We start from the raw sequence: 24663 nt of genomic DNA, 5'->3' as shown, positions 1-24663 counted from the left end.
GAAAATGCACTCTGATTACAATTACAACAACGCGATTAGCTCAGAAATATAATGTTTGGTCTAGAGTGACGTTTTGTTTCTTCCCGAGGCTTTCGTTCTAATCCTAAGGCCTGTTGTGGAAATTGGCTAAAAATAACACTTAGGTGTGAGATCAAATTTTAGTTGTAACGACCTCATATGGAAATTTTGACTATTTCATTGAGTCAAAAACATCAAATTTAGTAGAGTAGCATATCTTTTTTGCACACATAGGATTCCGAAAAAAATTTTAGCCCTCCGTCGAAATATTTAAACTTGAAAAATATTAGATTTTTAGTTGATATCTAGTGCAGCCAAAATTACTATATACCATCATGGGCCCTTGGGCGCATTTGTGCAGGTCCTGGAATTTTCTCTCCGCATTCGCGGAGCCTTGTTCGTGTTCACAGAGACTTAAGTCATTTGCCTCCATATTCGCGGGCCTCTATTTGCGTTTGCGAAGGACAATTCCTTGGCCTCTGCATTCGCAGACCACTATAGCCATTTTCATGAAGGCCAAAGTACTGGTCTTTAATAAAAGACCAAGGACGATTTCAGCTCACTTCTAAAAGTTCCAACTTCAATTTCTCCTCCGTTTCTTACTCAAATTTTGCTATCCAAAGGTCTAAACTCAAGAGAATTTCATGGGGAATCTGGTGGTGAGCTCCAAATCTTAAGAAAAAACTTTGTGTGAGGTAATATTTTATAATTATCTTATTTAGGATCAATTATGATGGCCTTAACTAGGTTTGCGCCTTTGGTACTTTATCATATGGTTCTTTCCCTCTTAACTAGTCGTAGATATCAATAGGATTATTATCGATAGGGATACATTTTTATGCTAGTGCCTAAGACCTCTACGTTTATACTAGCTGTAGGTTTGGCTTAGTTGTGCTGGTTGGGAGCTAAGGTGGCTTATTTTTGGGGTAAGGCATCGTACCTAAAGATATTTCTCCCCCTTTATGATTTCAAGCCATGCCTCAATTGTTTTTCTTTTGTTTAGCGGTAGGGTTATGATGCCATCTTATCTATTACTTATTGATTAGGCCCAAAACCGTGGTCAAGGAGCAATTGGATCCTAGGTTAGTGCCTTTTTGCCCCAACAATGTGGTTTAGCTCGATGCTACTATTTGTATTTTATGGTTCTTGTTTGGATTCTAGTGGTTGCATGCTTTCATTGATTGAGTATATTCACTTATTTTGTGGTAAGATCCTGGCATTTCATTTGGTTATTACTACTATTTTGAGAAGAATTTCTCACTCTATTTCTAACGTTCTCGCTCTGTTTCAAACTTTAAATTGGTTTAAAGGTAGTCATACCACATAGGATATTGGATACTAGTTTTTAGATCTATGTGGTATAGAGGACGTGCTCCTTTTATACTTACAGTTTCAGAGGCATCGAGGATGCGCTAAGATTTTATAGACATCTGGCGCGCCATCTTCCTCTATGTATTAGCTACATTTGGGATGCCTTAGCTTGACCTTGATGATCTGGCTCAGCATTGCCCTTTCTATATAGGCTTGTCTTCTCTCTCTCTTGTACCACTGCTAAGATTCTATTTATCTATAAAGACCTAGTTTGAGTCTACACAATATATATATACTTTATAAGTCCCCTATGGGACCCTCTAGTCAGTGCACCACTGAACTGCATCAGATAGTCACTTTGGTTCCACCTGGTAGGCCCGGTGCTAAGGTGGGTCTATAAGATCCACTGATGATGTCACTAGTTTTTACTACAAACTTGCATTCACTAGCATTTCCTATACCTGTATGGTGTGGTCCCCCAGTTTTATGAGGACAGGGGGTATATTTCTTATTGTTTGTACCTTTTAGGGGGTATGGGCATTTGGTCGGTTATCGTCTGATTATACTTGATCTTACCTCTTGTTATAGTTGTAGCAGAAACCTTTAGTGGTAATGTTAGTTGGTCTATGTGGTATTTGATTTGGATTATAGTTGGTCATTTCTGCTAGGCTCAGTCTGAATAGTTTCTTGGTGATTAAGTAGTTAGAGTTGCCGGTTAGCACTGTATTTTTATCAGTAGACTCCTATGATGCCTTATTACTGTTGATAGGTTGTTGGATTGCATTTTAGGTGCGTTCTTTGACTCTATTCCTTTATCTATTTCTCGAGTCTCTTTGACTTATTTCCTGTCTTTATTGTGATTGTTCCTAATTAGTTACTTATGTAGTATTAACCTGATTATATGGTGATTATACATGTTTTATCTATGAAGCTCAATAATCCTATGCCTACTGAGTACCATTCATTTGGTACTCACACTACACTTCTTCCCCCTACAGATCATAGAATGGGTTATCGTTGTAGATTTGGACTGGTGCGTACCAACTTCTAACTCGGTGATTTGGTGAGCTCTTGATGTTTGGAGTTGCCGATTTCCATCCATTCCTAATTAGGACTAGTCTTTTCTTGCGTTCAAATACTGTTTGTACTCATATTATATTTGTTAATGCCTTGTACTTCTCTTTTGATTTAGATGCTCGATTACTGACTAATGTCGTACTTAGGGTGGTTTCCTATGTTTGTTTCAGTTATTCTTTCCCTTCTTATTCGTACTTACTTTCCACTTTATTTATCCATCTTCCGCTTGATAGCCTTTTTTCTCTAGTTTCATGCTAAAGATTAAGGGTTAGGCTTACCTGCTTATGGATGTTAGCAGGTGCCATCACAGCCTGAGAAATTTGGTCGTGACATGTTGGTATCAGAGTTGTAGGTTGAACGGCAACGTTGGTATGAGGGAAATGCTTAGTAGAGTCCTTTGGATAGATGAAGAAATGTCTATATCCTATCTTCGGGAGGCTCTAGTCATTTTTAGGGAATTCTATTCGAGTTCCCCAAGAGAGATTCGATGTTTCGCACTCCTAATACTTACCAGAACAGAGTTCTTGGGCCTTATCGTACCTGTGGAGATCTTGGCCATCTATTTAGATATCATCCTCAGTGTATGACCCGTCCATTATTTGGTTATTCAGTTTAGTATCAAGGTCTTATATTGCCACCTATTAGAGGTAGAGCTCAAAGGGTTGCTAGTAATGATTCAGTTGTTCAGGCCGAGATTGATCGCGATCCATTCTATGCTTCCACTAGTAGGTCAGAGGTCGAGGATCTAGGTATCGGTGATAGTTGCTTGATTTTCTTGTTTTGCTTTATATTATTCATTCGGTGTTACTTTGGGGTCTTCACCCCCATACTTGTCTATTTGGGTTTTTAGTTATCTCCTGACTGTTGTGGCTGCCTTATCTAGACTTATATATGTATGTGTTTTAGCTCCGTCGTTGATTTTTTTTAGACCAAGGATGATTTCAACTCAATTCTAAAACGTCTAACTTTGATTTCTCCTCTATTTCTTACTCAAATTTGGTGCTCCAAAGGTATAGAATCAAGAGAATTTTGTGGGGAATCTAGCGGTGAGCTCAGAATCTCGAGGGGAAGCTTCATATGAGGTAAGTTTTCATAATTAGCTACTTATTTGATCATTTTTGGAATAAAATTTTATTAAATTTTGGGATATTATATCTTGATCAGATGAACTCCTTTTTTAGTAAATTTTTAGGCTAAGTTATGGGAATTTTTCACAAGGAACATCAAGGTATAATTCGATTGTATTGGGTGTATTCCATTTTTGAGGAATCATTCATCAAAGATGCTGCCATTTTCTCAGTTTTAGTTCAAATTATGAGAATTTTATTGCATGCTCATTTTGTGTCGTTCCCCAACACCGTACTATTTATCAATTTAATTTTTGAGCTGGGGGTGCTTTTTTGCACTTGTTTTTGGGTTCAATTCCAAAATTCCGATCGTGAGTCCCACTTTTCCTTTTTTAACCTTAAAATTGGCCCATATATGAATTCGATAATATTAGCATCAAAATGATTTTATTAACATGTGAATTAACATTTTTTTATCATAAAGGCGATTAGAGGTGATTCAGATAGTGATATCTTCATCTTGGTAGATTTGGAGCATGCATTATCGGCTCTGAGGTAGGCTAAGGTCTCCCTTTTTTTTCTGAACTCTATTAGAAATCGCGTAGTATATTTTATATGTGACCTAGGTGAGTAATTTATGAGATTAGGATTATCCTTATTTGATTCTATTTTATTATTTTTGGGTGAGCTTTAGGCTAGAATAATCCCATGAAATGTGGTGTTGACTTAGCATTATTATCTTGTTTAGGATTGATCTTGGTGGTCTTAGGTTAGGTTTGAGCCTTAGGCACTTTATCATGTGGTTGTTTCCCACTTAGCTAGTTGTAGATATCGGTAGGGGTTATTATCGATAGGGATTCCATTTTATGCTAGTGCCTGAGACCTTTACACTTGTCCTAGCTGTAGGTTTGGTTAGCTGTGCTGGTTGAGAGCTAAGGTGGCTTATTCTTGGGGTAAGGCATCGTATATCGAGATATTTCTCCCGTTTTGTGATTTCAAGGCATGCCTCGATTGTTTTGCTTTTCTTTAGCAGTAGGGTTATGATGTCATCTTATCTATTACGTATTGATTAGGCCCGAAACCGTGCTCAAGGAGCTATTGGATCCCATGTTAGTGCCTTTTTGCCCCAACAATATGGTTTAGCTCGATGCTACTATTTGTATTTTATGGTTCTTTTTTGGATTCTTGTGATTGCATGCTTTCATTGATTGAGCATATTCACTCATTTTGTGGTACGATCCTGGTATTTAATTTGTTTTTAACTACTGTTTTGAGATGGATATATCACACTGTTTCTAATTTTAAACTGGTTTAAAGGTAGTCATACCACCTAGGATATTGGATACTAGTTTTGAGATCTACGGGGTATCGATGACATGCTCTTTTTATACTGACAGTTTTAGAGGCATTGAGGATAATAGTAGCCTTTATTTCTTAAGAGTGCAATATGTTGAAAGAATCATGGAGGAAAGTGATTGATGGCAACGTGTGCTTGATATGGATGTGGCAAGATGGGCCGTAAGCAATTCGAATGCCCTCACGTTGACAACAAAGGTAGAGAAGGCTGTCCTCAAGGAATCCAAATACAATAAGGCGCCCATGCTCAAACTAAGGGTGACCAACGCAAGAATCAATTTTATGCCCTTCATGCTTAGAAAGATGTGGATGAGACTCTTAATGTAGTCACGGGTACGTTACTGGTCTTTAAGTTTGATGTTTATGTATTTTTTGATCTGGGTGCATACTTGTCTTTTTCTACTCCTTACCTTGCTATGAGATTTGATATGTGCCCTGAAGTTTTGTTAGAACCTTTCGGTTTATACACCCCTTGGTGATTCGTTTGATAGATAAGAGATTTTATATATGTTTTCTCATGTCAGTATTGCATAATATCCCTTGTGATGTTGTTGGACTAGTCATGACCGATTTTGACATTATTCATGATATGAATTGGTTACATGCCTCTTTTGCATCTATTGATTATATAACCCATAGGGTCTAGTTTCCATTTCCTATTGATCCTATTCTTCAATGGAGGGGTAATGATTCGGTGCTTGAGGGTTGATTCAGTTCATGTCTTAAGGTCTGAAAAATAATTTCCAAAGGGTGCATTTATCAAATAGTGCAAGTTAAGGATGTTGATTCTGAAAATCCTACTCTTGAGATGTTCCATATAGTTATAGGCAACTTAAATGGCAGATCTAACTCATATGACACTTTTCCAACATGCTTCAATATTCTTTAAGGTCCTATATATCTAGGACTCAATTTCCCTTTCTTACCAAAATGCATTACACCTTTCATAGGTCAGACCTTAAAATATACCCAATCATTCACATAAAATTTGAGCTCTCTTTTTCTAATATCCAAATAGGACTTTTGACGACTTTGAGTCATCTTCAATCTTTCTCTTATGAGCTTTAATTTCTCCATTGCATCAACTACCAAATCGGGACCAATCAATGCCATCTCACACCACTTCAAATCATCCCACAGTGGATCTATACCTTTTCACATAAAATGCTTCAATAGGAGCCATTCGGATGAGTGATAGCTATTATTATTGGCGAACTCAATCAATGGCAATGCTCATTCCAACTTTGTTAAAAATTAATAACACAATCCCTTAACATATCCTACAAAGTTTGTCCATCGATTTGAGGATGAAAAGTGGTACTTAGTTGAATTTCGTACCAAGATATTTTTGAAACGTCTTCTAAAAATGTGAGGTAAACTGAGTACCTCCATCTGATATAATTGACATGGGACACCATGAAGTTTCACAAGTTCAGGAATGTACAACATAACAAAGTCTTCGGCACCATAAGAAGTTTTAACCCATAAAAAGCATACCGACTTAGTCGTTTGGTCCACCATAACCCTAATTGAATCATATTGCCTTCTAGTACAAGGAAAACTTGTTACAAAGTCCATATTTACCTCTTCCCACTTAAAAGTTGGGATTTCGATGTCTTGAGATAAATCTTCCGATTTTTTATGCTGAACTTTAACTTGTTGACAATTAGGACACTTATACACGAACTCCTCTATGTCCTTTTTCATGGCATTCAACCAATACACTTCCCTCAAATAAAGATAGATCTTAGTGGATACTAGATCAACCAAATAACGAGAACTATGGGCTTCATTCAATAACAATTCTCTTAGTCCATCAACATTAGGCACATACAACCAACCTTGATGATATAGTACTTCATCTCACTCTTGGGAGAAATCCTCTATGGATTTTTTCAGCAACTGACATTTTAAATTCAACCAAACAGGATCATGATCTTGTATGGCCTCAACATCCAGCAGAAGAGACAATTCTGAGGCATTACATACAAGAACACCTCCATCATTTGAGCCAACCAAATGTATACCTAAGCATTCCAATATATGGACATACTTATCCAACACCTTCTTATCTTCCTCAAAATGTGCAACACTATCCATGGACAACCGAGTAAGAGCATTAGCTATAACATTTTCCTTACCTGGATGGTAGAATATACTCATATCATTGTCTTTTAGAAGTTCAAGACACCTCCTTTCCCTTAGGTTCAAGTTCCTTTGGATAAACACATATTACAAGCATTTGTAGTTAGTAAACACATCAATATGCACCCCATAGAGATAATGATACCAAATTTTCAAAGCAAACACAACCGCTGCAAGTTCAAAGTCGTGGGTCGACTAATTTTATTCATGCACCTTAAGTTATGTAGAAGCATAGGCTATCACTTTATGGTGTTTCATCAAAACACAACCTAAACCAATACATGAGACATTGCAATAAATAACAAACCCATCTGAACCTTCGAGCAATGTAAAATTAGGAGATGACGTAAGACGATCCGTCAATATTTGAAAACTCTTTTCACATTCATTCGACTATTAAAATTTCACTTTTTATTAGGTAACCCTAGTCAAAGGCGGAGAAATAGAGGAGAACCCTACAACAAACCTTCTATAGTATTCGGTCAAACCCAAAAAACATGTAATATCCAAAAAAGACAATAGTCTAGGCCAAAATGCCATTTCGGGAATATCATACTCCCTCACCCTTAGTTGATGATAATCGAAATGGAGATCAATCTTTAAGAAATAACTTGCCCCTTATAATTGGTCAAATAAATCATCTATACTCGCAATTGGATCATGTTCTTGTTTGGCCTTAATATCCACTATAAGAGACAATTCTGAGTCGTTATGTACAAGAAAACCTCCATCATTTGAGCCAAACAAACGTATACCTAAGCCTGCCAATCTATGGACATATTTATCTAAAACCTTCTTATCTTCCTCAATATGTTCAACACTATCCATGGACAACCGAGTAAGAGCATCGGCTATAACATTTGTCTTACCTGGATGGTAGAATATACTCATATTGTAGTCTTTTAGTAGTTCAAGCCACCTCGTTTCCCTGAAGTTCAAGTCTCTTTGGCTAAATAAATATTGCAAGCTTTTGTGGTCAGTAAACACAACAATATGTACCCCATAGAGATAATGATGCCAAATTTTCAAAGAAAATACAATCGCCGCAACTTCAAAGTCGTGGGCCGAATAATTTTATTCATGCACCTTAAGTTATATAGAAGCATAGGCTATCACTTTACGATGTTTCATCAAAACACAACCTAAACCTATACGTGAGGCATTGCAATAAATAACAAACCCATTTAAACCTTCAAGCAATGTAAAAATAGGAGATGACGTAAGACGATCCGTCAATATTTGAAAACTCTTCTCACATTCATTCGACTATTGAAATTTCACTTTCTATTAGGTCAACCTAGTCAAAGGTGGAGCAATAGTGGAGAACCCTTCAACAAACCTTTTATAGTATCCGGCCAAACCCCAAAAGCATCTAATATCCGAAAGAGACAATGGTCTATGCAGAAACACCATTCTGGGAATATCACACTCCCTCACCCTTAGTTGATGATAACCGAAATAGAGATCAATCTTTAAGAAATAACTTTTCCCTTGTAATTGGTCAAACAAATCATCTATCCTCGCAATTGGATATGTTTTATTTATGATGACCTTATTCAATTGCCGCTAATCTATACACATTTGACACGACCCATCTTTCTTCCTAACATACAACATAGGAGTAACCCATGGTGAAATATATGGCCTTATTAAATCCTTATCCAACAAACCCTTTAATTTCTCTTTCAACTCCTTGAGTTCCACCAGAGCCATATAGTAAGGAGGAATAGAAATAGGTTAAGTATCGGGAAAGAGATTTATGCCAACGTCAAGTTCCCATTCGGGAGGTACACCAGTCAAATTTTTGATGTTGAGAAAATTTGTGGGTAATCCAAACTCTATTGTGCCATTGGAAATTGTGAACGTTGAATAAAATTTGATATATGAGAAGGGTTTTTTTGAAATATTATGTCACGACCCAACCCATAGGCCGCGTGTTACACCCCATACTTTGATACCTTGGAATGCTTCTTAAGCTTCTTAAGTTTCTGGGAAGGCTATTAAGTTTCGTAGAAGTCATCATGTGAGTAGGATAATCTATAACGCTATCAAATAATCCTAAGGAAAGGAGAAGGAGATACACCATAATAGAGAAGATTGGAAATAGGGTCATAAGAAACCGGAAGAAGTTGGAGGTCAAGTAGTGAGTTGTAGGACTTGACTTACTTGTGAAAGCAATTACTTGGGATATTTTACATACTAAGCTACTTGAGTATACGTCGAGCTTAAGTAGCAAGGAATACATAGGCTCTTGAAGTAATACGAGATTACGGGCTCACTAAAGAGAAATAAGAAAATGACGCGCCTACTCGAAGAAAGTAGGTGATGCACCTACTTGAACAAGCAGGTGATGTGCCTACTTAGGGTCAAGTAGGTGATGCAATAACTTGGGTGGACCCCACACTACCACGTGGCGGCTTTGGATTGGATGCATGATTGAGGTGGTGCCCTAGGGGGCTGCCGCGTGTCACCCCTAGGGGATGCCACGTGTCCCTACTTAAGGACACATATATATAAATGTGTATTGCTGGATCAACTCACTTTTCAGCATCTTTACACTTAAAAAAATTGGAGAAAAACTTGGAGAACATGGAGATAGAGCTACGGATTTGGTTAAGCAAGGTAAGCCCTCCGATTTCATTCTGTGAATTAATTATTTAAGGTATTCTTCAGTTAAGCAACGGTTTTTAAAAACATAAAATTTATAGCTGGGGTTTTGAGGAGGTTCTCGTTCTTGTCAACAAACCCATTTTTGGAATGAGACTGTTGTTAGTAATAATAGTATAACTCCTTGTGTAAAGCTGATGTTTTGGAAAGATATTTCATAGGGATATAACTTTTGTTTATACTATAAAACCCAGTTTTGCTTTTATCTTCTCGAAAAAGGATGATGAAGTATAGGTGAGGTGCTGCCCAGATTTCGTTTCGGAAATCCTACATGGGCTGCTGTTGGTATTTTGGGCATATCTTTTGGTATAGAATTGTTGTAGGGTTGATTCGAAATTGTATGCGAACCTAAGACACATGTATATAACTTTAATTGAGGCCACAAATCTTGTTTCCCTAAATTACCCCTTCGAAACTAAGCGACAATACAAGACAGTAGGCTGTCCAAAATTCACGTTTTGATAGTTTTGGTGAGTTTGACGAGTTTAGGTTAAGGTAAGGGTTTTCCTTTCAATTAGGAGTTTATGGTGTTGTTATGAAGTGTATTATATGTTGTGTAAGTGGCTGGAAATACGAAAATTCCATAAATATTCTTGACGTTCGAAACAAACCAAATTGTAGTCGCTATAGTTAAATTGTAGTCAAAGCAAGGTGTTGTGCTTATGGTGTGTGGCTGAAGGTGTGTGGTGTTTGTTGAAGGGACTAAATATGTCCTAAAATAGGTGGGGGAGCTTTTGGTTGTAGCCACAGGACACCCCCACTTCGTACGGTTAAAAGTTTTGCAAAACGGAAACTAGAAACCTTATTTTGGTATCGTGGTTTCGAGCGAGTCATTTGGAATTTATGTGGTATAAGATTGATGTGAATTGTATATATATATGCTGCAGGTTATTGTTGTTTGTTGTCTGTAGCTATTAGGAGTATAATTGGAAATTCGGATAGGGCACATTATAGGAGAAATACTGTCCGATTTTCATTAACTCTTTAACTAGTTAGGGAACTAGTCGAGAAAGCGAGCTAGGGGATGAGTTCTACAAATACTCGTGTGTAGACTAAGGTGCTGGAAAGACAAGGGTTGTTAATACTCATATTTCTTTTATGTTACGTAGGTTTAAAGGACGACGAGACGAACGAGATAAAAAGTAACCCGTAACAGGTATGTAAATCTAACATTTTCTTTTTTTGGCATGTTTTGGCATACGTATGTAAGGCTTATACTTTCTTTTAGCATGTCTTTGGTATAAGTATGTAAATATTATTCCTTATCTTAGCATGATTTGACATAAGTATACAAAGCTAATCTCCCTTTTTGGCATGGTTTTTACGAAGCAAGTATATGACTTTCATATGATTCCAAAGAAGTTCCTATTCTTAAAGCCACTAGGATGCCCAATTTCTCAACTTCCAAAAGATATTTTGTTATGCCTTGATACATATATATGATTCCTAGAAGTTCTATTTTGATATAGTCCATAGTGACTTTCAAAAGGTACTTGATATGAATTTTGTCTTGATTTTGAACGAAAGCTCATTTTGATTATTCCGTCGAGTCTCAAATATGATTTAAATTCCATATAGTTTCTTACTACTCCACTCGTGGATGCCTCAATGTTTCCTTCACCAAGCCCGGGCCAGGTTTTGTTATCGTGCGTACTTTTTTGCATTGTTCTCCGTGCCCTGATGTGAGGGGGAAGGTACGACCTGTACATAGGATTTGTGAAGTTATGATGTGCCATGTACACATATAATATGATATGATCTGATATGACCATCTGATATGATATGATCTGTTATGGAGATATTCCCTACTCTTGATGTATGATGTGCTGTGGCGCCAGTGACAGGGTGGCGACCACGTTTTATTCACCGCATCCCATAATGGGGCCGGATATGGCATATGTTTATCTGCATACATTATTTGTGGTTATGAAAAATATTTTTGGGTATTTAGCTCACTTTTGCACCTTCTGTTCTGGTAATGGCTTTACTTGTTACAGTCTATGCTTTACATACTCAGTACATATGTTGTACGGAGCCCCCCTTTCCTCGGGGGGCTACGTTTCATGCCTGCAGGTACAGATGTTAACTTTGGAGATCTTCCAGCTTAGGGTTTCCACTCAGCAATGTTAGAAGTGCTCCACTGTTTCAGAGCCTAACATTTGATACTGGTCATTTGATATAAATGTTTGTTTATTCAAGGGTACGATAGGGCCCTGTCCCGTTATATGACTAGGCTAGCATTCTGTAGAGGTCTGTAGACTTGTGATGTGGGTTCTGTATATATGTTTTGGGCTTTATGTTCAGTGATGGAATTAACGGCCTTTGTATGCTACATCTATTTTCGTGCGCTCTCTAGCAATTTTTTTTGATTTCTTCATATGTTTATTCGGCTAACATACTCAGTGGGGCTAAGGGTATGTATGGGTGCCCTAATCGGACACCAGTCATGGCCTACGGAATTGGGTCGTGACACTGCGGTTGGGGTCCGACCTGGACCCCCATACATATACCTATCAACTGTAGTCAAATCCAATTAAGAACAAGAGATACTACTCACAAAAACCCCACTGATTTAAAACTTTTTCATGTACATATAGCCTTTTTCATTCGTATCGTACCATGAAAGAGCATGCAAGACGACAAGGCTGCCATAACATAAAAATATTTACAATATGTCATATAGGCACAACCAAAATAAACTCATAAAAAACCCACTTATATATGTCTACAGACCCTAAGAATAGTAACATATGATATGGCGGGATAGGGACCCTGCTATACCCCTCAATAAAATAATATGTACTTTAAAAGATCAGCAATAAAAGCTAGACTCCAGAATGGTGGAGCACTTCTAACATAGCTGAGTGGAAATCCTAAGCTGACAGATTCCCAACAAATGTACCTGTACCTGCGGGCATGAAACGCAGCCCCTCGAAGAAAGGGGGTCAGTACAATACATGTACTAAGTATATAAAGCATAAAACATCATAATTAAGATAACAACTGAAATAAGGATACATTACACAAGTGTAACAGTTAGTAAAGCACTATACCTGCACCTTATAACATGAGGGCATGTACATCATCCTCATATACCATATCCGGCCCGTAGTAGGACTCGGTGTCACCATATCTTCGTATACGGCATCATCCCATATGTTACAAATACATAATTATATTTTCATATGCATGCCTATCTATCGTATCCGGACTTTTAGCGAGGGACTCAGTCAAGAGAGTATTGTTCATCTATATTATACTATTACCCTCTCATACCATCATATCTTATCATACCATACCCTACCCATTATGGGTCTTGGTGTTATAATTATATCATCATATACCATACCCGGCCCACTAAGAGACTCGGTGTCATAATCATCATATACCATACCCGGCCTTTTATGGGACTCAATGTCATTATCATATACCATACCCGACCTTGTATGGGACTTAGTGTCATTATCATATACTGTACCCGGCCCTATGAATTCTCATATTTATTTGGAAGATACTTCTTTAGGATGGGTCACACCAATAGGATAAACCATGGGACTTAGTGTCATTATCATATATCATACCCGACCCTTTAGGAGACTCGGTGTCATTATCATCCATGCATAGGTAGATCATTATCTGAAACATAATAAGGTAGTCATACAGACTATCATTTATGGATCAGGGTAATAATCATCTCAGGTGCCCTTTGAGTGCCCCTAGGGCTACATTAACTAAAGTCTCAGGAGTTGTAGACACATTTTAGGGTAATGCCAATGGGCTGAAGGAAATCAGGGACATCTGTCATACTATAGTCTTTAAGAAGAGAGCTTTACATCCCACTACTAATCAACATATAGACGATTCATGGACGGTAGCTCAACTACTTTAAGAGTTTGACACCCGAAAGTGAGTAAGAGACATGAATCACATTCAGAGCTACAGAACAGAATTACTCTAAAGCTCGTGTCATATATCATCTATGCTTAAGCCAGGTCGAAAGAAGGAAGGGATAGGCTTGACATATTTATCACTTTCCATCCTGTAGGAGTTTGACAAACAATAACTCAACTATTGTAGGAGTTTTAGTATCCTAAGGTGGATAGGAGTCAGGAAGTATGCTCAGGGATTTGTGCATGGGATCATCCCCAACTTGCACACACATATATACACATTACACTTCTATTAAGGATATGCCTAGAGAAAGGAGATAGCTTTACATACCCTCTATGTTTCATCATCGAGGAGATAGTGGGAGGCACTAGCTTAATTAGCATAGGATCTCTTACCTCAATTGGTAGGTAGGAGTCGTGAGTCATATTCAAAGATTTATGAGTAGGTGTATCCTCACATTTTATATAAACATCACACGTAAAGCTACGACAAGCCAAAAGAAGGGAAAGAGACGTTTTACCTACATTACATTTTATCATATAATAGCCTTAAAAGGTAATAGCTCAACTATCCCAAACCTGCACGCAGAAAATACAAACAACGCCTCATAGGGCCAACACATATATATTTTCATATCATATCACAGCCGCACAGGGCTTTCAATATCAATAATAATATAGAAATAGTGGACTTACCTCACATGTCCCACTTCGAACTGCATCTGTTGCACTTTCCTGTCTATTTTCCTTTTAGGTTTCACCCTTACATTACAAGAATATGTCAATATCTTACCCAACAACTATCTTTCGTGCCTTTAATTTACCTACCTGCGTGTGCCGCAACTTCCCATGTCGTCAATTATTTCCTTTTGTTGATATGGTCCTTCTGTTAAGATCCAAGTTTAGTATAAGATATGTTCCTATGACTCGGATCTATAGCACGATCTTAGATATGAAAGAGAGGTAACATCCTAAATGTCTTGTAGATTCCTATTTATAGATGTGGCACACAACACATCGATAATCAAGACTCTACTAGACATGGTCTGTAGACAATCCAAGGACGAACTGTTCTAATACCACTTTTGTCATGACCCAACCCCATATGCCATGACTGGGTCCGATCTAAACCCCCGTATATGTGTCTATCAGTTGTGGTCAAGTCAAACTATAATTAATATAATACCATGTAATAGAACCCTATTTGGTGATAATATTTTCATAAACTAGTAGCCTCTTTCATTTGTATCACATCATGAAAGGGAATGTAAGCCGACGAGGCTGCCATACATATAAACTTTTATAATATTTCATGTAGACCCAGTTGAACAAAACTTACACATACAACCCACATATACATGTTTGTAGACCTCTAACAATATTAATGACAACATATGGCGGGACAGGGCCCCTGCCTTACCCCTGAATAACAAAATAATGCTATACATCAATGGACAGTGCCAAAAACTAGTCTCCAATACAATAAGGCCTCTTCCAGCTGAACTGAGCAGAATCCTAAGTTGACGAATTCCCAAAACCTTTACCTGTACCTAGGGCATGAAATGCAGCCTTCTCGAGAAATAGGGGTCAATACAATATATGTACTCAGTATGTAAAACATAACACAATACGACCGGAGGTATATCTGAAATAGAGAAGCAGAGGATAAAATATCAAATCAAAAACCTATACTTGGAAAAGTAAAATCATGCATGCTCAAAGTTTCAATATAGTAGGCCCTATCAGGGATCCGGTGAATCATATATGTAGAACCATCACCTCCTTATTACAATATATCATCACATTATCACATTTATACATACGTACCTGGCCCTCTAGTGAGGGCTCAATGAACAATGTAGTAGAATTATGCACGAATCCGATAACCGACCCAGGACTCGGAGAAGAAGTGTTACAGTATACACGAGTAGAGTAGTGAGAAACAAAACACAATTTAAATCATTATCTGAAACTCAATGAAGTCATCAAGCGAACCATCAATTGGCGATCAGGGTATGAAGTATCTGTTGAATACCCTCTAACTGTCACTAAGGACTATGTAAAAAAGAGTTTTGGAAATCTTAGACATATACCAGCATAAGGCCAAGTCATTTATGGAATCAGAGACACTTGTTATCATATAGTCTTTAAAAGTTGGAGTCTGTACATTCATTATCTTCTTGATACATAAAAGTTTCCAAGGAACTAGTTCAACTATTACAACAGTTCGATATTCCAAAAATAAATAGGAAATATTCAAGAATGGAGTTACCCCAGAGCTCGTATCATATTTCACTTACTACTAAGACATACCAAAAGCAATGAAAAATAACTTTACATACTTATTCCAAAATATGCAAAGAGGAAGCTTCACATACCTCGTACGGTTTACTCTTTATCCCATTTGCCTCGTCGTCCTTTGAACCTATTCAACATGAAAATAGTATGAATATGAACCACTCTTAGCTTTCCACCATCCTAGGTTGCACCTTAGTACTCATGGAATCTATTTCCTTGTTCATCTCCTCGACTATTTCTTTAATTAGTTAAGGCATTAATGAAAATTTGGAAGCACCTCCCATAAATGTGCCCTATTCGAATTTCCAATTCCACTCCTAATACCTACATCCAACAAACAAAAACAACCTGGAGCATATGTTTAAGCAATTCATACAAACAATATACAACATAAACTCCAAATGATTCACCCGAAGATACAATACCAAAATAAGGTTTCTAGTCTTTGTTTCACAAAATCTTTAATTATATGAAATGAGGGGTCATGTATCTACAACCAGAAAAACCCACATCCCTATTAGAACACATTTAGGCCCTGAAACAAACCCCCAAACACCTGCAATAGCACACCACAAGGACAACACTTTACTTCGATGACAATTTAACTATTATGACTCCAATTTAGATTGTCTTCGACATCAAGAATTTCTATGACATTTTCACATTTCTAACACCTATAGGGAATGTAAAACACTCCATAACAACATCATAAAGTCCAAATTGAAAGGAGAAACCTTACCTTACCCAAAATTGGCCAAAACTCATCAAAACTGCATCTCGAAAACTTCTTGCTGTGCTAAATTAGGGCGGACTATTTGTGTCCCTTTTCTGCTGCCCCAAATTGGAATTTTATGTTATCAAACATCATTATATAACTGTGGGATACCTTAAATAATTAATTCACAGAACGAAACTCGGGCCTTACCTCTGTTGGCCTCAAACCCGTAGCCCTTCTAGCTCAGCTCTTTAAGTTTTTCTTTCCACTTTCCTCCAAGTTTCTAAGCGTAGGGTTAAATAAACAACTCCTTATTCATCATAACATACATATATATAAATATATACATCTACACGTATTGGGGAACACCATAGATAATTAATTGATGGAGGAAAATTGTAAACTTACCCTTTTTTTCAAGCAAGCTCGTGGCTGCTCTCTTTTCTCTCTACGTTTCTCTCCTTGGTCTTTGCTGAAGTTTGGATAAAGAAATTAAGTATAAGTAACATTACATATGTATATATATATCTTTAGAATCTTCCATGTGGCAGCCTCCTAGGGTGCCACCTCAACTTATTTGGCTAATCACATGATGCCATGAGACAGTGGGGTCAACTCCAAGCTACTTCATCATCTACTTGATCCTAAGTAGATGCATCACCTACTTGCTTCGAGTAGGCGTATCATTTCCTTATTTCTCTTTAGTGAGATCGTAATCTCGTCTTACTTTAAGAGCCTATGCACTCCTTGCTACTTAAGCTCAACGTGTACTCAAGTAGATTAAGTGTGTAGGACTTCTAAGTTATTAGCTTACGTAGGTAAGTCAAGTCCTATGACTCCTTACTTGGTCTTAAACTTCTTCTGACTTCTCAAAACCCTATTTCCAACCATCCCTACTATGGGGTATCACCTTCTCCCTTCCTTAGAGTTGTTTAATAGCATTTTAGATTATCCAGCTGACATAGTAACTTCTAAGAGGCTTAAGAAACATTCCTAGTTTAAAAGTGTGGGGTGTAACAACATATGGATGTTTATACCGATCATAAATGTCTTTAGTACCTATTCATGCAAAAGGACCTTAATCTAAGGCAAACGAGGTGGTTAGAAATCCTCAAGGACTATGACTTAAGTGTACATTATCATCTAGGTAAAGACAATGTGGTTGTCGATGCACTTAGTAGGGTGTCTATAGGGAGTGGTGAAAGATGTTCACTGGTTGGCTAAACTAGGGGTCAAGTTGTGTGGTACCAATGATACTGGTATAGTTAACCAAAATGGTTTCAAATCCTCCTTAGTAATGGATGTCAAGTTAAGACAAGACCTTGACCCAATACTTGTTCAATTAAAGAGGTTGGTGATGGAAAAGGAGGTGGAGGTGTTTTCCCAAGGGGGAGATGGGGAAATAAACTACCAAGTTTGGTTGTATATTCCGGATATGGATGGACTATGGAGGTTAATATTAATGGAGGTTCATAATTTTTCATACTCCATTCACCCAGTTCAATGAAAATGTATCGAGACTTTAAATAGTTCTATTGGTAGGGTGACATGAAGAAATACATAAAAAAGTTTGTGTCCGAATGTTCTAATTTCCAACAAGTGAAGGCCGAGTATCAAAGGCCGGGTGGCCTAACTCAAAACATTGAAAACCTACTTAGAAGTGAGAAAATGTGTATGGATTTTGTAGTGGGCTTGATTCCTACTCGAAAGTGTCATGGTTGTATTTGGATAATTGCTGATAGAATGACTAAGTCATCTCACTTTCTACTAGTTAAGTAGGTTGGTGATGTTGGATGGTGTGGTGGTGTCCATTATTTTGGACCGCGGTACCCAATTCACTTCTTACTTTTTGAGATCGTTTCAAAAGGGTCTCGGTACATAGTGAAGTTAAGCACCACATTTAATTCTCAAAACAACGGGCAAGCCGAAAGAATGATTCAAACCCTAGAGGATATATTAAGAGATTGTGTGTTGGAGTTCAAAGGAAATTGGGATGATCACCTACCGCTCATCGAGTTTTCCTATGATAATAGTTACCACTCAAGTATTGAGATGGTGTCGTTTGAGATTTTGTATGGGAGATGATGTAGATATCCAGATGGGTGGTTCATAGTTCGTGATGAACTTCTTAGGTCCCAATTTCGTACTTGATGCTTTAAAGAAGGTGAAGGTCATTAGAGAAAGGTTGAAGATGGCTCAGAGTCGTCAAAGGTCTTATTCGACACTAGAAGAAGGGATCTTGAGTTCAATGTGGATGATTGGGTGTATTTGAAGGTTTCACCCATGAATGGTGTGGTTCGATTTGGTAAGAAAGGGAGATTGTCCCCTAGATATGCGGGGATTTATAAAATTATAAAGTGGGTTAGCAATGTTCCTTGTGAATTGGATTTGCCTGCGCAAATGGCCATGGTTTATCTGGTGTTCCGTGTGTCCATGTTGAGGAAATGTGTAGGGATCCTAGTTCCATTTTTCATTTGGGTTCCAGGTTGATATAAAGAGTTCCAGGTTGATATATTTAATCGACAAGTCAAGAGATAGAGGAACAAAGAAGTTGCATCCGTTAAAGTTTTTTGAAAAATCAACAAGTTAAAATTACTACATGGGAAGCAAAAGTGGACATGATGAAACGTTACCCTCATCTTTTTCATTCTACTCAAACCTATGGTAATAAGTCAATCATGCTCAAGTATTTAAGACTTTTATGTTACAGTTTTCCTAAATCTGCATATGCATCCATATTCATCAAGTTGAATTTTATGCTAAAGTTTAAAGATTTCATGTTTGATGCATTTTGAGGTCATTATATATATGTTGGTTGCTAGTCCTTATGACATGTCCTTTCCCATGTCAATGATTCTAATTCGAGGACGAATGTTCCCAATGGGTAGATATTGTAAGACCGTGAAAATGTCAAAGGTCCTAAACAAAGAAACTAAGGATGAGTATTCAAAAAAGTTGCATAAACTAGCACCTACAACTGAGAACGGACGTTGTCACGGGCAATGATAAGCACCAAGGGCCATGGTGAGCAACCATGGTGAATATTGAGAGACTCAAAATACAGGGGATGAACCACGATGGAGGACCATGGACTGTGGTCAACACTACGATCCATGAAACCCTTAGTGGGAAAGCCTCCCCAAGACCCTTATGATTTTTAACATGGTAGGGTCCACGGATGAGCACCAGTGGTCGTAAAATTCTTCACGGATAGTGGTATGTCCTCATGGTGGACACCATATAAGTGGACTTGCACACCTGCACCACGGGCACATTTTACTGCCCGTAATGATGTTCACGGTCCGTGAAGTTTCAATGTGTTGAAAGTTAAGAGACTATCCCCCCTGTTGGACCTTCTATGAATTTCTCTAAGTCCCTCATCATGGGATCCCACCATGGACTGTGGTGAGAACCATGGGCTGTGAAGGTCCCCCGTGATGTCCATTCCGACTAGATTTTTAAAAGGGTTATTTTAGTCATTTCCTGCATTTTAAATCAAAATGGTTTCTTTTTAAGTATAAAATCCACCTATCTGAAACCACTAAACCCTTCCACGACCTCATTCTCTACACTTAAACTCAAAACACAAAGTCCCTTTATTCTCAAACTCTCCAAGAACCTCAAGACAAGGCTAGCATTTTATATTCAAGGCATTCAAGTCACCATTCTTCCTAGAGTTTTATTTGGGATTTTGTCTTCCAAAATATATGTGAGCTTTTCATCCATGGGTCCTTCCACCCATGGAGCCCAAATGAATTTTCAATTTTATATTTCAACTTCCTTATGTTGAAATGTTATGGGATTTATATAATGATTTTAGCTGCATAGTTTTTTGATGTATTTCAAGTTTATCTAACTAGATTTATGTATATTGACTCTTAATTTCATCAAATTAAAGATTTTCTAGAATGCCAATATGAAGGCCCGTAAAGGGTTTAAGGCTCATATGGTGGGTTGATTTAAGATATGTAATTTGATGCATTTCCATGACACTCATGCATTCCTAATTTCATATGAAGGTTTTTATGAAATGAACCGACAAATTTGTTTCCTCATGTTAAAGTAAAGTTGAAATGAAGTTTTGACACCAATTAAGGCTACCAAGTAAAGGTTTATGTAAAGAGAGTCTTTATGAAATGAATGATTGATGAAAGGGCTTCTAGCGAAGGAATGGATTCTATGTGATGAGGATAATTATCACATATTTGAATCAAATGAAAGGTCTTAATGAGCTTTTCTACCAAATGATGATTTTATGTCTAAAGTTATATGAACGCTTATGTTATCATGATATTTAAAAACTATTCCATGGGATTTGACCTAGCACCAAATGTAGAATATAAATAGGGACTCGACGGAAGGGGTTCTTAAGTAAATTCTCATGTTACATTAACAATGTGCCATCATATATGTCCTTGTCGGCTATTTTAGGCTAGTGCATCCACAAAAAACCCTTAAAGATAAAGTTAAAGAAATGAATAAATTTGACAGAGTTCTACCATGGAAGATAGTCTCCCATCTTCCAATGTTGGGGTTACATTGGATTCTGTGTAATGTCTCTGATGGTCATAAATGTCGGTTAAGGTCATTCCTCACAAAATGAATGTTTTAAAGCATATTTATAATATTCCTCATACATGCATTCACGTATGCATATTGCTTATATAAATATAACTTGTTTTTTCTTCAGTTTAGCATGCTCTCATACTTAGTATTCAAATTACTAACGCATACTTTTGCCTACATGATATCACAATGTAGAAACCAGCATTGCTCCACACTCGCCTCCTTGTGGATAGATTGTTCGCTGAAGGCTACTACTAGTAGTGACTTCCCATGGTACGAGAATGATACTACTACTTTTCTAGTTCCTTTTATGTTTAGAAACTTGACTTTAATGTATGGTATCTTTGACTAATCCTCAGGGTGAGCTAGGGACATGTCTTAGCCACTGCCAAGTCTAAGGAAGTAGAGGTATTGTTGGACACATAGATGATGTTTTGATGTTGTAAATTACTTTTATCCTATGTTATCTCCCTTAGACTCATTATCCCTTTTATTTGCACTTGTCATTTATCACTACCAATGTGACGCTTAATGAATGCTAAGAGTCTTGGTCGAGGTGCCTTCGGCCGCTTCATTCACCATATCACATCTAGGCCCTAGGCTTAGGTAGAGACAAACATGATATCAGAGCACGAGGTTTTGAAATATTCATCAAAATCCAACATACTACGTCAAATAGGGTCTTATGAAAGGATTTGAAGAGCGCCATAACTATTAATTGGAGACTATGAGAAATTTAGGAAAGTCTTTACTTCTTTCAATTCATGTTGTTCCCTATAGTGTCCTAAGTTTTCCTCTAACTAACGGCCAATTTTATATTTTCTAGATAATGCCTCATGGAAGACCACTTCCAAGAGAAAGGGCTAATAATGAGGACTAAGCTCCTTCGGTTCTGGATATCCCATACTATGAGGAAGGGGTAACCCATGTTGAGTTACAAAACATCATCACATTATTGGCTCGAGATGTGAAGAACCAAGGGCATCAAGGTGTCCATCCTCTACAAGTGCAAAATCTGGCCTTTCGGATTCAGGATTTCCAAAGGATGAATTTGTGTGAGTTCGATGGTTTTAAGATAGATGAGGACCCTATGGAGTACATTGATGAGGTGTATTAGATTGTACCCATTATGGGGGTCCACCGAATAAGAAGGTCGAACTGGTGGCCAATCAACTTAAAAGAGTGTCTCCAGTGCGGTATGAGCAATGGGTTATTGAGAGGAATAAAGAAATGGGGCCGATAGGAAGGGAAGGGTTCAAAGGCGCCTTCCTAGACCGTTTCTTTCCATTGGAGCTTAGGGTTGCAAAAATCCAAGAGTTCATCAACCATCGTCAAGGGAGTATGAGTGTGAGTGAATATGCCCTCAAGTTTCCAAAATTGTCCAATTATACTCCCTTTATGGTCTCCGACCCCCGGGCAAGGATGAGTATGTTTATTTCTAGTGTTTCGAGCTTGGTGTTCAAGTATTACAAAATGGCAATATTGGTCAAAGAGATGGACATCTCTCGATAAATGATTTATGCCAAAGAAATCGAAGAAGATAAGTTGAGGGAAAATTCTAGAGTGTTCAAAGAGTCTATAGTGGATGGTGGAGGGTTCAACCTTCAAAGGTTTGGTTATGGTAGCAATGACAAAATCCAAGATGGTCAACGGTTTATTGGATAATGTTCCACCAAAACTCCTCCTCCAAAATTCAATAAGGACAAAGGTCACAACTCAATGGTCCAAAGAGATAACGTTGGTAACTAAGATTTTCCCCATGTAAGAAATATGGGAAGACCCACAAAGGGGAGTGCATGGCAGACTTAAATGGGTTCTTCAAATGTGGCAAGCCGGGTCATCATACTAGTAATTGTATAGGTGGTGCTGGTGGTAGGTCTCAAGGAAAACTTTTCATGTCCACCAAGCTCAAGGAGATGGCCAATGTAGCAACTATTTCTATGCATTGCATAAGAGGCAAGAGGTTGAGGAAGCACCAATTGTTGTTACGGATATATTAAAGGTCTTTACTTTTTATGTATACACATTGTTTGATCTGGGTGCAAACTTGTCAATTGGTGCTCCATTCTTAGGAAATTGGTTTATTTTGCTGCACGAAATATTAGGAAAGTTTATAAGGGTTATCTCATTTCCATCATGCATAAAAATTTCCCTTGTGATATAATGGGGCTTGACATGGTAGATTTCGATATTATACTTGGTATGGATTGGTTATATACATCCTATGCTTTTGTAGATTATAGGACTCATCGAGTCAAGTTCCAATTTCTAAACGAATCCATTCTTGAATGGGAGAGTCGTGATTCGGTGGTAAAGGCTAAGTTCATCTATTGTCTTAAGGCCCACAAATTAATTTATAAGGTTTTTATTTATCACATAGTAGGGGTTAGGGATGTCAACTCCAAAAGTTCACCTCTCGAGTCAGTCCCTGTAGTCGATGAGTTTCCTGATGTATTTTTCGATGACCTTCCTGGTATCCTTCCTAAAAAGGAAGTTGATTTTGGTATCTATCTCCTTCCCGATACCCATCATATCTCTATTCTTCCTTAGAGGATGGCCCCGACTAAATAAAAAGAGTTGAAAGAGCAATTAAAGAATCTATTATAAAAGGGGTTCATAAGCCCATGTATTTCAACATGGGGTGCTCCTATTCTATTTGTAAGGAAGAAGGATGGGTCACTTCGAATTAGCATAGACTACCATCGATTGAATAAGGTTACTATATAAGAAAAAGTACCCAATATAGAATAGATAACTTGTTTGATCAATTGCAAGGGGTAAGTTACTTCTCCAAGATTGAACTTCTGTCTAGCTATCATCGACTAAGGGTGACGGAGTATGACATTTCCAAAATGGCTTTTCGAATAAGGTATGGTCACTTTGAGATTGTAGTGATGAGGTTTGGGTTAAAGAATGTGCTGGCGATGTTCATGGACCTAATGAATATGGTGTTCAAACCCTACTTTGATACTTTTGTTGTGGTCTTCATCGATGATGTTTTGATCTACTCTCGGAGTGAGGAAGAACATAAGAATCACTTGAGGGTTGTGATTCAAATGTGGAGGGATAGGAAATGGTTTTCAAAATTTAGCAAGTGCAAGTTTTGGTTGAAGGACGTCGCATTTCTTGGTCATATAGTGTCCGGCAATGGGATTAACATTGATCTTAGGAAAACGGAGGCGTTCAAGAATTAGCCTAGACCATTGTCTCCTTTGGACATTAGTAGCTTTTTAGGTCTAGGCGGTTACTATAGAAGATTCGTTGAAGAGGTTTCTTACATGTCATCTCCTATGACAATATTGACTCAAATGAAAGAAACATTTATATGGACGGATGAGTGTGAAAGGAGTTTTCAAACCTTGAATGATCGACTTACCTCTACTCTTATTTTAACTCTACAAGAAGGATTAGAAGGGTTTTTGGTTTAGTGTAATTCTTTAAAAATTATTTTAGGTTATGTCTTGATGCAAAATGATAAGTTCATAGCCTATGCATCTAGGCAATTGAAGGTGCATTAACGGAACTACCCTACCCATGATCTTGAGTTGGAGGA

Source organism: Solanum dulcamara, chromosome 4, assembly GCF_947179165.1.
Source record: "Solanum dulcamara chromosome 4, daSolDulc1.2, whole genome shotgun sequence".
Classification (NCBI taxonomy): domain Eukaryota; kingdom Viridiplantae; phylum Streptophyta; class Magnoliopsida; order Solanales; family Solanaceae; genus Solanum; species Solanum dulcamara.
The sequence above is the reverse complement of the archived record's forward strand: the minus strand, read 5'-3'. Positions refer to the sequence as shown.